The sequence below is a fragment of the Triturus cristatus genome, chromosome 4_1 (assembly GCF_964204655.1).
Source record: "Triturus cristatus chromosome 4_1, aTriCri1.1, whole genome shotgun sequence".
Lineage (NCBI taxonomy): Eukaryota > Metazoa > Chordata > Amphibia > Caudata > Salamandridae > Triturus > Triturus cristatus.
The window spans coordinates 1,326,540,865-1,326,558,309 of record NC_140585.1 but is presented as its reverse complement, the minus strand read 5'-3'; positions in this window follow the sequence as shown (position 1 = coordinate 1,326,558,309).

Genomic DNA, 17,445 nt, shown 5'->3' with positions numbered 1-17,445 from the left:
ACTGATGATAAATTGGCACACACAAGAATACCCTAGGGATCCATAGACAGGAGCCCCTGACCCAGAGGTGATGAAGAAATACGAACAGGTTATTGCCTTTTTGAAAAAAAAAAGTACCTCCCAAAGAAACTGATTGGGTGAAAATTGACAGAACTCATCAGGAAAATAAGGAATCGGTACATGCGTATTAAGAGAGATTGATTTTGGCCTTTAAACAGTTCAGTGGTGATGAAAATTTTAGTGAAAAGGATTTGAGTCATTTTGTATACAGATTTGTCTACGTCCAGAAATGAGTGAAATGATTAAACAACATACCGTAGATTGGCAAAATAAGAAAATAGATGACGTATTGAGACATGCAAAATATTTCAGTGATGAGATTGAAGCCAAAGAGCGTAAATTAAAAGAAAAGGCTATGTGGGCACAAGTAAAAGTGGCAGAAAGACAGGAAGCTCAGTTAGTAGAACAAGCGAATAACACGGGCCCTAGGAAATTCATCCCTGGGAAAGGTAAGGGAAATTTTAACATAGAAGAAGCCAAAAAGAAATTCCCATGTCATAATTGCGGTAGAATAGGGCATTGGAAATCCGAGTGTAAATTTCCCCCAAGTACTAATAATGAAAATGCATCATTGAATCCACAGGTGCAGAATGAGGTGAGTGGTCAACCGCAGCGACAGTAGCAGGTTGTTACCCAACAGAATCAGGTGCCAAAACCGCCTTTTATGCACAGAAAAAACTCACAGAAATACAGTAATGAGACAGGATTCTACAACGAAGAACAGGTAACTAAGCTGCCGCGACGAGAGCGAATCAGAAGAAGGTTCTTGACGGTGCCGAAGGGAGGAAGAAGAGTGCGTACTTGGCGCAACTCTAGAAGTAGACCAGACAGGCCCATTTGTGGACGGAAAGATAAATAATGAAAATATTACTTTCCTAGTAGATACTGGCGCTACTCGATCAACTGTTAGGTCAGCTGATGTTAAGAATCTTCCTCTCTCGGATGAAACAATCCAAGTAGTTGGTGTATCCAACAGACAGATTAAAACTTATCTGACAGAACCCATAAAAGTTAGCATAAGGACATTTTCTGAAATGCACCGCTTTGTTGTGTGGGATACAAGTCCTGTGAATTTGTTAGGAAGGGATTTGTTGTGCAAAATGAATTGCACTATTTTCTGTACCCCTGATGGTATAGCATTTGAAACCCCTGATAAAGATGTACTGTATAAGATGACTATGGCAAACAGGGAAACTGAGGTTACTGAAGCCTATGCTGTATTTAACCCTGATGAATTACCCAAAGAATTGAAACAAACTGTAAAGGCCGAAGTCTGGGATTTCACGGGAGAAGACGTGGGATTGATGAAAAATGTGGACCCAGTAAAAATAACAGTGAAGGAAGGAATAAGCTATCCAAATATCCCTCAATATAGATAGACACCTGAGATAGTTGAAGGAGTTACCCCTATAATTGAGAAAATGATAAAACAAGGCATTTTGAGGGAAATAATGAGCAGTCCATGTAACTCCCCAATTATGGGACTGAAAAAGCCTAATGAAAGTTCAGGATAGTGCAAGATTTGAGAAAGATAAACAAATTTGTTGTCTCATGTTGTCCCATTGTACCAAATCCATCTGTGATTTTGTATCAAATTCCCCATGATGCAGAATGGTATACTGTAATTGACTTATGCCATGCTTTCTTTTCCACCCCATTGCACCATGACAGCCAGCAGATTTTTGCATTTCATTTTGGCGAGCGTATTTTGGCTTGGTGCCGAATTCCACAGGGGTATACAGAAAGCCCCTCAATCTTGAATCAGATATTGAAAACATCCTTAGAAAGTCTAGAGATGCCCGAGAATGGAGTGTTAGTACAATATATCGACGACCTACTTGTGGTGTCGAAGACTCGTGAAGCTTTTGTAACGGACACTATAGCCTTGTTGAATTATCTGGCTGATGGAGGACTTAAAGAGTTACCATCAAAATTGCAATTCTGTAAGAAAGAAGTACATTATTTAGGTCATAACATCGAAAAGGGTCTGAGGAAAATAACAATAGACAGAATCAGGATCATAAAAGGAATGAGAGCCCCTATGACGCAAAGAGAGGTGAGGATGTTTCTTGTAATGGTTGGATATTGTTGTCAGTGGATAAGCAATTTCTCCCTGATTGCAAAACCTTTGGTACGCTTGACAAGAAGTGATGTGAAAGATCCCATTGACTTGAATAAAGAGGGTTTGGCAGCTTTTAAACGATTGAGAGATGGTTTGTGTGAAGCGCCAGCATTGGGAATGCCCGATTACGAGAAGGAGTTTGAGTTGTATTGCAGTGAGAGGATTGGATGTGCACTTTCTGTATTAATTCAGAAGCATGGAAAATTGAGAAGGCCAATTGCATACTTTTCATCAATGCTAGACCCAGTAGCTGTAGCCTTACCTGGGTGCTTGAAAGCAATGGCTGCTACCTGTCGAAGTCTGGACCAGAGTGAAGGAATTGTGATGGGATATCCTGTGAAAGTGTTTGTACCTCATGATGTGGCAATCCTTTTAACAAGGAGTCGCACTCAATACATGACACATAGTCGGCTGACTAAATTTGAGAAAGTCATATTAGTTGCAACGAATGTGAGCCTTGAGAGGTGTTTGAATGTGAATCCTTCAACGTTATTACCTGATGCTGAGAAAGTGGAAGTCAGAGATGAAGCAGATCATGATTGTCTGGATGTACTTGACTTCTGTACCAAACCACGTCCGGACATAAAAGATGCACCATTGCCAGAAAGTGATTTTGTGATGTTTGTAGATGGTTCTTGCCTAAGAACAGATGATGGACTGTTGAGTGCAGCATATGCAGTATGCACGGTTGCAGCAGTAATGGAAGCCTCCTACCTGAAAGGGGTAAGATCAGCCCAAGTAGCTGAAGTTGTTGCTTTGACTAGAGCATGTAAGATATGGAAGAGTGTGAGGGTGACTGTGATAACTGACAGTCAGTATGGTTTTGGTGTGGTGCATGATTTTGGCCAAATATGGCTACGGAGAGGATTTTTGACATCAAGTGGAAGTCGTATTAAGAATGCTGAAGTGGTTGGAAAATTGCTTGAGGCGATACAGCTGCCTAAGTAATTGGCTATTGTGAAGTGCGCTGCACATAGTCTGGCGATTACATCGCCATAGGCAACAAATACGCCAATGATATGGCCCAATACTGTGCACGTAATCAGAATTCCATTAATCGGGGAAAGGAGAAAGAAGTGACTTCTTGCACCTTAATGTTTACTAACATTGTGGGTACATGGGAGAAAGTGAGACAATTACAGGAAGAAGCAGGAGATGAGGAAATGAAGCAGTGGGTAAAAGCATGATGTGCACCAAGAGAGAAGGACCATGTGTGGGTCTATCGGGGTGGAAGACCAGTTATGCCTGATAGCATGATGTCTGCCATGGCACAGATGTATCATGGACAGGGACACATAGGGAGAGATGCCATGATAAGGTAGTTTAAACAGACCTGGTACAATGCAAAATTTAGACTTGTAGCTGAAAGTCTTTGTCAGAGATGCCTTATATGTCAGCAGTACAACCCTGGAAGAAAGACAGTGGTGAGTCTAGGAACAATAGGTCGAGAAGGAGGGCCTTTTACCAGAATGCAAGTAGATTTCATTGAAATGCCTCCTTGTAACAGGTTGAGGTATGTTCTAGTTATGATCTGATTGTTTTTGAGATGGGTAGCAGCATACCCAACGAGAAGAAACGATGGAATCACAGTGGCCAAATTGCTTTTGCGGGAATTTATTCCCGGATTCGGGTTCCCAGTAACAATTGAATCAGACCGAGGAAGACATTTCCATAGTGAGATCATAAAACTGATTTGTGAAGCATTGAATGTACGACAAAAACTACATTGTGCCTATTGTCCAGAGGCTTCTGGTGTGGTGGAACAAATGAATGGTACTATCAAAAACAGGATAGGGAAAATGTGTTTAGCCACAGGTATGAAATGGCCTGATGTCTTGCCTCTGGTACTCATTACTATTAGATCAATTCCAGACAGAACTACAGGGTTGAGCCCCCATGAAATTATCATGGGTAGAGCAATGCGTCATGTCTTCATACCAGTCAACAAGATGTTGCCTATAACTAATGACATGGTGTTGGATTACTGTAAAGGCCTGGCTGACGCAGTTCATTCTGTGTTTCATCAGGTTGCAGCAGATGCCACCACCCTTGAAAAGAAGCAAGCTCATGATCTGAGCCCTGGAGACTGGGTAAGAATCAAAGTACACAGAAGAAGAAATTGTTTGGTTCCAAGGTGGGGAAAACCACGACAAGTGATTTTGACTACAACAACAGCTGTGAAGTGTGCTGGAATCAGGAACTGGAATCATGCAAGTCATACATTGAGAATTCCAAATCCAGTGGATAGCACAGAAAAAGAATATTTTGATGAAACAGAATCAAGTACTGAGTCAGATGAGGAAGAAACAAGAACAAAAGAAAACCCTGAAAGGGGGGAATCAGAGATAGATCTAACTGTAGTCCCAAAAGCTATTTCCTTGAAAAGGAGGTTACAAATGTATGATACCAGCTCAGACTCAGAGACTGAACAAGTAACTTTACACTCGAGGAAAGAAAAAGACAGCAAAAAGACAATCAAAGAAATTGTTGATAAAGAAGTTCCAGAGGAAGGATTGAGAGAAATTCCACCTGAAATAACAAAATTAGATGGTCAGGTGCTAGATACAGAGAGAGAGGGAAAGATTCTTGCGGAAGGTCCCCGAGGAGGTGTAGGGAATTCCAACATCCAGTTAGAGAAAAGGATAAATAGTCAGCAGGAAGATTGTGCGCAAGAAGCCCAAGGAGGGACAGAAGTAGGGAAAACGAAAGAAGGGAAAGAAAGAAAAGCTGTTGAAAGTGAAAAGCAAGTTGAAACAGAGTCAGAAGAAAGCGAAGACGAAATACCAGAAGGTAGAGTCTTGAGAAAGAGAGCTTTTGAGAACTGAAAGGAATGATAAAGGAAGTAAACTGAAAAGATCAGCAAAGGATGAAGTGTGGCCGAATAAAATAAAGAGACTAAGATATCGACTGACACGAGTAAACTCACCAAGAGCTGAACAGGTGAATGAAATAACAAGTCAAGAGAAATCGAAAAATGAAGAAATAGTTGTAATTGAAGAAATCAAAAGAACGAGGAAACCTAACCAGAAGTATAAGTCGCCGGAATGGATGTATGTGGCCCTGCCTGAAGTAAAAGAAGAGGCGGATAGACAAGAAGATCCAAAGGTGACAGTACTGGGAGTGGTTGAAGAAGACGAAGAATCGGAAATCCTGAGAGTTATCTTGTCCGATATTGGAGACGAGACGGATGTTTAGGAAATTCTGTATTCAGATCACGGAGGGAAAGGGAAGAACTATGAGATGCCAAACTGAATAAGAGAAGAATGCTGCTAATAGAAAAACAATAAAATACGGGAAAAGATAAAAGCTGGTAGAACCAAGTAGGTACTTAGAGCCTTGGGTTAGACAAATTAGTTGTAAAGTAGAAGAGGCTAAGTCAAAAGACACTGTTCATTTTTACAAAATGGCAAACACAGATAGTAGAAAAGAAATATTTATGTATTTGAAGCGATGGTGTAAAATGTGTAGTTGTTGTACAGGATTACTAATGCTTCTGTGGAGTGTACTAGCTCTGATGATCTCATTTAAGGTTACCATAGACACAATAAAAGGACATAGTGAAAATAAGACTAATAACGAAAAGACACAAGAGATAGTTCCTAATAAAATAGATAGAACTTATTTGCATAAAGACAGGTCCATAACTGACTTTTCTAACAATGTGTTTTAGAAATTACTATATGAATATGTAAAGACAATGGACGTAAGGGACTGCTACGTCTGTATGCAGTTACCAGCATCTGTTTCTGAGGGAGTGACTTATCACCACCTTCCTGTATCTTATGAAATACCATTTAGTGTAATAGCTAGTTTATTTAACCAAACAGGGAAGTTAGAGTATTATTTTTCAGATGTAGATAAGATATTTTCACAAGTACCGTCAATTAACAAACTAAATAAGGTAAAACCTGCAAAGGTATTAGGTGAATTTTTCTTAGAGACTAAAGAATTAACATTAGAATATATATATAGAAATAATTTGACTTGCAGTTTAAAGAAGGAAGAAAAGGCGTTTTTGGATATGGCTGAAGAAAGGAGATTGAAAATGCAAAGGCAAAAGGCATCTGAGGGAAAGGTGGAAAAGACAATTTGGGATGTAGAAATGGAAAAGCACTTAAAGGGAGAAGCTAGTCCAATTATGGCTTTAGATTGGCCTCAGAAAGGAACATTTTGTATTAGAAGGAATCAGACTGCGTATGATAATTACTTTGTAGGTAACAGTGAGTGCCATGATACATACCGAATCATGGGTGGATGGGGATTTAAAGGAGGAAATGATCCAGTTTTTCCTGGATTATACTTTATCTGCGGGAGCAGGGCGTATTATCGTTTGCCAGACCATTGGTATGGCACATGTTATGTAGGCCTGGTTTTCCCAAAGATCTTTCATATGGGAAGAGGAGAAGATGGTGTACATAATTTAGGGAGTTATTCAGTACGTAGAAAGAGAGAATCTTGGTCAGAAATTGTGGGTGATATTTTTGAAGCATTGATACCAGCAGTGGGAATATCTCTGAATGCAAATAAAATTAGGAAACTATCAACAGTAGTGGATCGCTGGTCTACAAGCACTGCTGGAGGATTTTTATTGGTAAATACTGAAATGGTTGCCATGCGTGCCATGGCAATGCAAAATCGACTTGCCCTTGATATATTATTGGCAAAAGAGGGTGGAGTCTGTGGAATGCTGAAAGTTCAACATTGTTGTACTTACATTCCAGATGAAAGTAAAGATTAGAAAATCAATATTAAAAATATAACTGATTTGCATGATGAGATTGCACCACTTGAGGTTGGAGGTGTTTGGGAAAAGATTGGAAAGAAAATTTCTTCTATTAAGAATTTCTTAGTAAACTTAGGTAGTACTTTCTTAGGTAAAATCTTATTTCCATTAACATGTGTGATTTTCTTAGTATTAATATTAAGATTAGGATACCTTTGTCATAAAAGGAAGAAAATTCAGAAAAAGTTAAAAAGAGAAAATGTAAGAAGAAAAGATGAGAGACAGGAGAGGGAATTTGAAGAAATAGAATTAGAAGAAGTAAAAGAAAATATGTATAAGACAGCCAGAAAAGAAGAAATTGGGGAAGCTGAGATGTAAAAACAAAGGCAAGAACTCATTTCAAACTCCATGAAAAATGATACAAAATGTTAATGGTGTGGTGATAAAATCACCAAAGGGGGGATTGATGGAGCGGGTAGTACAAAATGTTGTATACCCGCCCTAATTTGCATGCCTATAACAATTAGAATAATCTATTAATTATAATAATATTAATGTGTTTGCATGAGGTTTAATCAACCTTACTAATGATCAATATACACGTGGGATTAGCATTTTGCATGGCTAAATAATTATTATTATTAACCTATGTACGCATACTAACAGTAGAAAAATTGAATATTGCATGGTATATGTTACTTTGTGATGTTTCCGTAAAGTCTCACCAAATAACATCAATGGGTGAATATGAATGCTTTAAATGTTGCTATATGCTAGATAAATTACAAGCACATAGGGGAATTAGAGAGGGCTTAACATTTTATTCGTTATTTCTATGTATTAATTACTCTTTTGTGTTTGTTTCGCTTAAGTTGTCCTTTGGGCCTAAAACCCAAGATGGCCGCTGACTAATTCGATGCGATGGCCACCATTCCACAAGGCTTTGGGTGAAGTGCGCCTGCGCTACGACTTGTTCCTGTAGCCTCGACATGACCCAACACTCGATGTTCCCAAGCAAGGTCACGGTGGGAAGTCTGCCAAGTGTATTAACAAAGGACAGACACAAGAAACCGGAAAGAACATGCTAGATGACTTAACCCCCTGAAATGTGTGAAACCTCATCGGACGATCCCAATTGACCAATGAGAAAAGCCCAAACCCTGCAAAGTGTTACATTTTTGACGTTAATTTATTATAAAAATCACGGTAGAATAGGTTGTGTGGGCTGTTCTTTTCCTGGCGATGTTATGCTGATGGAGACGACGGTGACGCTACATGACAGCTGCGCTCCTGAAACTTTGTCAGACTGAATGCTGCCCATTTCTTTGATGGACTATGAACTTTATGGGCATTGATAGATGCTTGCACATCTCTGGTCTATGTCCATCTTTGGGACTATAGTGTGCCGCATGAAGAACTTTCGAATCCTGACAGATTGACTAAACTTGACGACTTAGAGGACGACTAATAGCCAGATTAGGTAAATATGATGCTCTGCAACTAAATACAATTTAACAGATGAAACTAAATTCTAGCATTAATTAGATAAACAAAATATTTATTAACAAATAAATGTGTTTTGGTCGTTTGTTAAGAAAGGATAGATCAGGATCTTGAGTGTGTTTAGCCGGACTAAATCACCTTACCGATCCAACTAAATGATCCATTGATCACGTGGGAGGAGTATCTTGATGTTTAGGTCTGAGATCTGTAGGGGTAAGGATATGAGGTATTAATGTATAAAAGTGTAAATAAATTTCTCTCTATAGGTTATAAGGTATTCCTCTCATGTCAGCGCTTGGAACATTCATCTCTTCTGTAAGTGCAGGCCAGTGAGAAGTGAAGTGTGAATGTTGGTGTTATGGGCCCCACCACTGATTGTAGGAGTGAAAGTGTTAATGTGATATTTGGCCTGTGACGAAGGGAGGATATTTGGTACGGGGTTATGTCTTGATTCCCGTTACCCAGGTTCCGCGCTGCATCACCATCAATGCTATTGAAGATGGGCTGGTGGAGATGGTTTGCACGATCAAAAAAGCTCTACCAATAAAATGCACATGTTAAGGAGCATAAAAACTGGGAGACTTGAGGGCTTTCGATCCAGAAGAAGACATAATGCCAAACAGGAAGATGTTACATGAAGAGGATACCACAATAAACCAACAGCACAGCACGAAGGCCTGTAACACCAGGGAACAACCCACTCCAACAGAGTTAGGGATGATGGAACTGGACAACACCCATGTCAAGAGACCTAAACCTTCAGGAGAGAGACATCATATTCCATCATCAGTAGCCTGTGCGTTGGGCTGAGTAACAAGGTGTGCGATGGATTTTTTTACAGGGGAAAGATGTTTTTAGGGACTAGTATTTTGAAAAAATGTGAAGAAAATCGGGTATGTACAAATTCGGGATTTTTTCATAGGTTACTCTTGGAAGTCATGGCCAGAGATTGAAATGGGGCTCTCAAACTCTAAAACAAAACTACAATGGTAATTTATTAGAATAAAACACTTGTTGGAAAAATTCAATATAAAAAAATGCATCCGCAAGAGCAAATATCAGTGAAGCCTTTGATTACCCAACGCAACCGAGGATCAGTGCCTGGGTTAAAGTATTTGACGAAAACACGCCTCTCTCGCTATATGAAAAAATCTGTGATAGATGGTGGAAAAGGGAAGGGATGCAGGTCTCAAAATCAACCTGGAACAAAATTAACACAATTAATGCACCAACACTCAGAGGAGCAAATTTTAAGCATATGTAATTCTACTCAAAATGGCTGATCTATGGTACTCCTTCTTTTCTTCATAAGATATACCCGCAGGAGATATAAACACGCAGGAGATATAAACACGCGGCCAGTCTAATGCTGTCACAAAATGACAGCTGCGACCTCCGAGTGTGAGGGAAAACATTCCGGGAGCAATAAAAGTATTTTTGGTCACCACATTCAACAGGGATGGCAGACTGAAGCTCAGTGAGGAGACTCAGAACCTGGTGGCCATCTTGCAGGCGGTAAAGCCACACTGTCTCCTGAGTATATATAGAGTAAAAAAAATTACTCAAAATACACAAATGCAGATATGTATGGAAACTGCAATTTGGTATCACTATAAGTAAAACATGAGTATGCATCGATGTATGACGATAAATCGACAGCCATTTTAACGCGGTCTGTTAGAGCGCGGTTTTCACTACACAAGTCGTTACATCGATTTGCTTTGGATGGGCGCTGGACTTAGGAATAGGGGGCCCGGTTCACAGAACTAACTTAAGACAAAATCCTAAACTTACCACTTTTGGTATTCACAGAAGTTAGGATTTTTTCTTAAGTTTGTCTTAAGACAAACTTAAGACAGACTTAAGACAGACTTAAGACAGACTTAAGACAAACTTAAGACAGTCTTAAGACAGCCTTAAGACAGACTTAAGTTTAGGATTTGGTCTTAAGTTTGTCTTAAGATTGTCTTAAGTTTGTCTTAAGACAAACTGAAGACAAAATCCTAACTTCTGTGAATACCAAAAGTAGTAAGTTTAGGATTTTGTCTTAAGTTAGTTCTGTGAATCGGACCCAGGGTGAATTACTATTCCAACTCCCGTCTACATACAGTAGGGAAGGTGTTGGAAACAGTAATTTACACTATTCCTTAGTCTATAGCGCCCTCCAGTGCAAGTTGATATAATGACTTGCCTAGTGAAAACCACGATGTAATAATACCACGTTGAAATGGATGCGTGGTAAACGATGTCTCCCGTATGCACACTCATGGAAATGTCTGTATTATTCAGTGAATCCACCTTCAATGTTCGGTCTAGTGCACCACTTTTAGATAATGATATTCAATCAATGAATCAATTCGTCTTTATTCGATCATATTAAAAAAGATCATAAAAGCACTTATAAATAGATCACATTTAAAACTAGTTTCATAATTCTGTTTTAAAAAAGATACAAATAATTCATCACAATTTCTGCGATAAAGACGAAAATGCATAAAATATTAAAAGGAAGAACTGAGCCTTTTCATGTACTAACTCTTGGTACTTAGGTTATCATTTTTACATACTCAATAGACTGCACGCTGACCCGTTCCTCTTCCTCATGCAAGCCCACAGGAATGACGCGACTAAATAGCACACCAGAGGGTCGGGAAGTGCTACCGGGAAGTGCTACCCGACACTGCTTAAAATTCATTTTCTTTAAAAATTGTTTAAGGTAGACAGTTCTTTCCCTCTCATATAGGCTGCAGAGTAGGAATGTATGCAATTCTGTTTGAGGTGATAAATTATCACAGGGACACAAACTTAAGTCAGCGTGGTTATATGTTCTTTCCGGATAGCCTATTATTAAAGGTATCAGGTTAGTACGAAACCTTAATAATATAAATCTGTGTTGCATCCTGTTTACATTAGTTAAATAGGAAAAGTCTCCTCCAGTTGGAGGTGGGTTGAGGCTATATGCCCGAGCTGCATATTTCTCATTTTGTTGTACTCTTCGTTTGTAGTTGGTCTTCGACATAAACATATCACTCACTCTCTGTTTGGAAACCTTCTTACAGGCTAGGGGGTCTTTAAAAAGTTTGTGGAGACCAATCTCCCTTAGCCGTGACTACATAGTTGAGCCACCTAGACCTCTTCCATTTGTCCATTGCCTAACAACTCCTTAGTATTGACTGATTCAATGGAACTGTATCTCGCCTCCAAATTGAATGCCAGAGGATGAGTGGGGCTAGCTGGATATAGTCTGAAATATAAGGTATGTCCGGTTCCAAGTGTAAGATACCATTTGAAAAGGAAGAGGGTAAACCGACTACAGATTTAAAGAATGCATTTTCAATAGTTTGTAGTGGTGTCGTTGCTGCCATACCCCACACCCCAGCTCCATAGGTCACTGCTGCTTTAACTCTAGCCTGATATATATTTTTTATCTGTGTTAGTGGTGTAGACCCCAATTTTCTAGCAAAACCTTTTAAGGCAATGATACCCCTCTCCATCACCATCTTTCTACCCTCCATTTGTTTTGCCCACAGCATATCTTGGTCAAAAAGGATGCCAGATAGGGAAACGAGTTGACTATCTCGATTTTTTGCGCCCCTGCACAAAAGTGCAGTACCTTTTCTTTCTTTGTGGCCCCTGCTATTAGTACAAACGACTTGGATTGGTTCACTTTTAGCTTAAGTGAATCCATAAAGGAGACACATGCAGTAATCAGCCTTTGTAGCCCAATCCCTGTTCTGGCGATTAAAACCACATCATCTGCGTAGGCCAATAAAGGTAGCATTTGATTATCGAAAAGTGGAACATCCCTAGTAGCCACTGTCAATGCCTTTTCTACTCCATTTGGATATAGGGAAAAAAGAAAAGGGGCCAGTACACACCCCTGCCTTACACCGCGGGAGATTCTGAAAGAACGCGTGCAGTCTCCACTTTTGGAGTAACACACTGAAGCCGTTGCATTTGCATATGATTCCCTAATAAAATTTAATATGGCAGATTCAACCCCCATCGTCTCCATTATGGACCATAGCTTATCATGGGCCACACAATCAAATGCTGCGCTAAGGTCCATGTAGGCCATGTACAATTTGCGGTCCTTCATTCTGGTGTACTTTTCTATTGTCAATGCTAAATTTAGAGACTGATCTACAGTCCCCCTTCCCTACTGGAAGACATACTGGGCCTGTAACAAGATCTTATTTTCTCTTCCCCAGTCCTCTAAACGAGAAAGGAGAGGGCGGCCCATAAGCTTTGATGTTGTACCCTGCAGGGAGATAGGTCTGTAGTTTTTTGGGCCTGCCCTATCCCCTTTTTTGTAAATGGGTACTATCACCCCTGAGGACCACGAAGGGGGTGGAGCTCCCAGTACTATACTATTTAAAACGTTTGCTAGTAGTGGGATCCATAAATCTGGGTTGTCCTGAAAGAGGTCTATTGGGACTCCATCGGGTCCTGGGGCCTTTCCCGAACTACATAAGTCCAGCCCTACTTTAACTTCAGTAAGTGAAAAAGATAGAGGAACGTGGCTTAACTCCTGCATTGGTGCATGACAATTTGGTGGGCCTGGGTGTGAGGTAAAAATATTTTCAAAATGTAGTACCCATGCCTCCTCCTCAATGTGTATGTCTAGAGATGGATCATTGGGGGTCTTAAAATAAGGGGCATTTACCAACTTCCAGAACTCAAAACTGTTTCCAGATTTAGCTGCTTCATCCAGATTTTCCCATAGGTCCACCCTGATTTCCTTTTCTCTTTTTTTCCTTGCTAATTTATATGCAGCCCGCAATGTTCTTATTTCTTCATAGTTCCTCAGCTTAGTTTTAGAGCATATAGCAGAGCCTTCCTAGTTTTTGTACAAACAGGGTCAAACCAGCTCCCACCTTTGCCTCTATTTAGCGCTTTTGTTTTTGTTAAGGCTGATTTTATATTTCCCAAGATATTACAGAATGCTTGTACAACTTCATCTGCTTGAGCATCTGGGTCTAAACATAGATAGATATCTTCTTTGGTATTTTCTATGATTTTTGGGACCAGCTTGATTTTATCAATGTATGCCCATTTGAGATGTACCCCATTTTTCCTAGCTACAATAGGTATATCCACATTACTTCTCTGTTGTCCCTCAGGTATTAGTACATTCAATTCCATTGAAACTATGGCATGGTCGCTAAAAGTTGTGAAGATAGTATCAACCTTTACAACCCTTGCGATAAGCAGGCCGTCAAAAGTATGTAATCGATCGTTGAACCCACCCCATTTCATTGGAAAGTTTGCGGGAGGATATCTAAACTAAAGTCTGGGTCCTGGGTTATTTCCATATTTAAAGAAGCTAATAGCTTATTAAGACCATTACTGAAATCACTGTGGACAAAATGTTGTATGGGATTACCCCGCATATCCCCGAGTCCACAAACATGGGCTGTATTATGGTTACAGTGATGTATGTAAAAATCACCTAACCATATAATGTTTGTGTTCTGGGACTTTTTCCTGTATGCGATGTCAGATATGGCTTTGTCTAGTTCACCCACAATCGTATGCATTGTTGGGCCAAATCGGTTGTTATAGAAATTTACTAAGACCCATATCCCTTCCTGCTGTATTTCCAATACCAAAATATGAAAAATTTTGTTTGGTTGTAGAATTGTTTTTAATTTTACCACTAGGTCGTTCCTAATTAAGGTTAGAATGCCACCCTTTGCCCTCCCAGAAGTAGATGGAATTGCTTCACTCTGATAGGATCTGAAACCGTTAATGAAGATCGGGTCCAGGGCCCAAGTTTCCTGGAAGCATACTATTTTCTGATCGTTCCATGACTGTAACCAATTTGTATCAGTCAACTTGCGGGTGATACCCACCACATTCCATGAGGATATTTTCCATACATTTCTTTGTTTCTCCTGTTGAATGGGAAGTAAATGTGGACTAGGTGCCTGTAGAGTAAGTGGTTGTAAGCTCTCCATGTTTACCGGGATTTGGGGGAATTGCCTTTTTCGAATCTTCTGTGTGCTTGTGTGAACTGACTGTAGTCAGTCACAAGCATCAAGGTCGGAGAGGGGTGCATATCTGTTCTCTAACCTCCAATCCATATTCCCACTATCTCCCCAGGGTTGGCTCTCTAATGATCTTTCCTTGATTTGTAAATGACCCGGAGATCTAAATAGTGTGGGTGGTCTATAGAAAAATCCTAGTGGTAAAGCAATAATGTGTGAATTACTCATATAAACGTTACCCAGGTGCTCCAGGATAAAGCCAACAGCAAGTTTGCTTTTAAAGTTTAAAACCACAGAGTCTCCCGTCAAATGTTTCCTAGCTGGGCCCACCCATGATACCCTTCTTGCCATCATTAACTGGTTTCCAATATTCCTGCCTTTAGCCCCACCATATCCAGATTTTGGTTTAACCAGTGGAGAGATTTCGACATTAGTTGTGTTGTTGATTCTGTTTGTCCCTCCCGTAATGGTGGGACATTCCCCAACACTAAGGCCAAGGGAGCCGCTGCTGGTGGTAAATGTAGAATCTGTGCCTCATTTACCTGTTTAGTCACGACAGAGGTTCTTTCTTTTGCCAGGCTATCCTGGTTGCCCCCCCTGTCAGTGTACCATTCTGGCCTATAGGATATATAATAGAATTTGCCACTACCTGGCTTGTTGTATCAGCCCTTCTATAGCATTTCTTGCAATGCGAGGCTTTATGTTGCAGGGGGCCAAACGGCTGATCATAGGTGGAGCTGCATTCTCGGTTTTCGTTTGCCTGGTGAGCCCTGTTTACTAAACCAGGGGGTGTATTTAACATCATTGTGCTACAGCCAGGTCCCGTTCCAGGCTTATCCTGGGGGGGTGGTCTTGCTGTCACTTGTGTGCACGTGTTTAGAACTACCTCTAGTGCATGGAAGTTTTCTTTGGTATGAAATTCTATGGCAGTTAACTTTTCCTCTATCTGGTTTAATTTTAGTGAGATAGGGATTAACATTGTATAAACCAATGTTTCTAATCTCTTCTACATAGGTTCATTCATAAGGGAGCAGGAAGCCAAGCCTACTGTTTCTCCGTCAGTTAGTTCCTGCTGGGCTGTTCCCAATATTACGTCCCCCTCCCGCTTATTAAGTCTCGGGGCTTTTGATGGTTTAGGTCTTTGCGAGCCCCCCGTCCTTTTTCTCTTTACAGCAGTGTCAATGCTACTCTTTGGGAGTCATTTCATTGCAGCCACTCTTGATGAAACTCTTTGCGAGATACCAGTCAAGTCCATGTCCTGAGGTGTATGTACTATGCTGGTGGCTTCTTCCATTACTGAATCTCTTAGCAGTGGCTCAATTAGATTATGCTTTGGCAATGTCCCCCCCAAAGATAACCTTTTCTGATTTGGGGGTTCCAGCGATAATCGACGTTCTGTTATCTCAATTTCATGTTCCAGGACTGACATAGCCCTTGTTAAGAAAGAGTCAAGTGTCCCCACTATACTTGTGCCCCCACGGGGATTTTCCCCCTCTCGTTTGCTCATTTTAACTTTGCTTTGCCATGTAATCAGAGGGGCAGTAAATCGAGCAATCAAGGAATGGTGATGTCTGTCTCAGGTAACACATGCACTCACATGAAAACAATTCAAATGCTTTTACCTTTGGTCTTCTCTGGACTTTCCTGTAGTTGTTAGAGGGGGGCACAGCCCAGCCTCCTCCGGGCTCCGACGGGCATGGACGGGCCCGCCCTTGGCCCGCGCTTCGCCCGGGCTCTTCCCAGTGCACGTCCCGTGCCGCGGGTGAGCTCCGTGATTTTAAGCGTGACCTACGTGCTGGGGCTGATGGACGTTGCAGTCCTCCTCTCGGTGTGGGCTCCTCCAGGCGGGCGGGCGAAAAACAAACAGACTGGCGGCTAGTGATATTAAAGTACACAAATATTTGGTACTACATTCACGTATATGTAACATAGTTGTGATGTGAAAGGGTGGAACCAAAATTACGCTGCCCCAGTTCTGTTACTCCATGTTATACACTGCACATTTCTGCTCAACCACGTTACTAAATAGCAGCTCTGATTTTTTAAGTTACCACATTGAAAAGAGGACTTTAGAAAGAAGTAGAGTCAGCTCATGTTATTCTTAGCTATAGTTGCTTATCAAGAACTTCTTACTTTCCTTCCCACTAGAAGAACCTGCACATTAAGGGCCTCATGTAGGTAGCCCAATACCGGTCGGTAACGGCCAATTTTCGGTAATTATACCGTTACCGACCGGTATTTAGGCTTTTGCTATGTAGGGGGATAATTTCTGTATTCGGTAATTTACCGAATCGGTAAAATTACCGAATCGGTAATTTTACCGATTCGGTAAATACCGAATACAGAAATGAGATGTAGGGGGACTGTGTGGTGGGTGTGGGGATTCGTTATTTACCACCAACTAATAGTTGGTGGTAAATGACGAATAGGCGTGAAAATGCATTTTTGTGCACTGTGAAGTGTGCAATGTGGCAGACATACATGCCCCTAGGGCATGTATGTGCGCCACATGTGCACACATGGACGAATCAAGGGTGCAACAGGGTGTCAATGTGACACCCTGCCACCCTTGCATGTGCTCCCCCCATTACCGAATCGGTATTTACCGATTCGGTAATGAGGCATACCTTCCCAGTGAGTCAATCAATGGGAAGGTATGCCTCATTACCGAATCGGTAAATACCGATTCGGGATTTACCGAATGACTCCGATTCGGTAACATTTACCGAATTATTACCTACATACACTTTACCGATTCTTAAATACTGAATCGGTAAAAATCGGTATTTAAGAATCGGTAAAGTGTATGCCACCTACATATGGCCCTAACTGTGTGCTTACACTCTTGCTGCCTGTGCTGTCCTTATTCTGTTTGTGTAAGAACACATGCACTGCGCACCACGGTCAGACTGGGACAGAAAATAGGACCGGGCACCAAAATAAAAGTAGCAGCTGTTAGTGAATTAGATAGCTAAAACAAAGTGGCTCATTGGCGCAGTTTGAACTTGTAAAAACACATTGAATAGGTGTTTTGCAACGTATGGGAG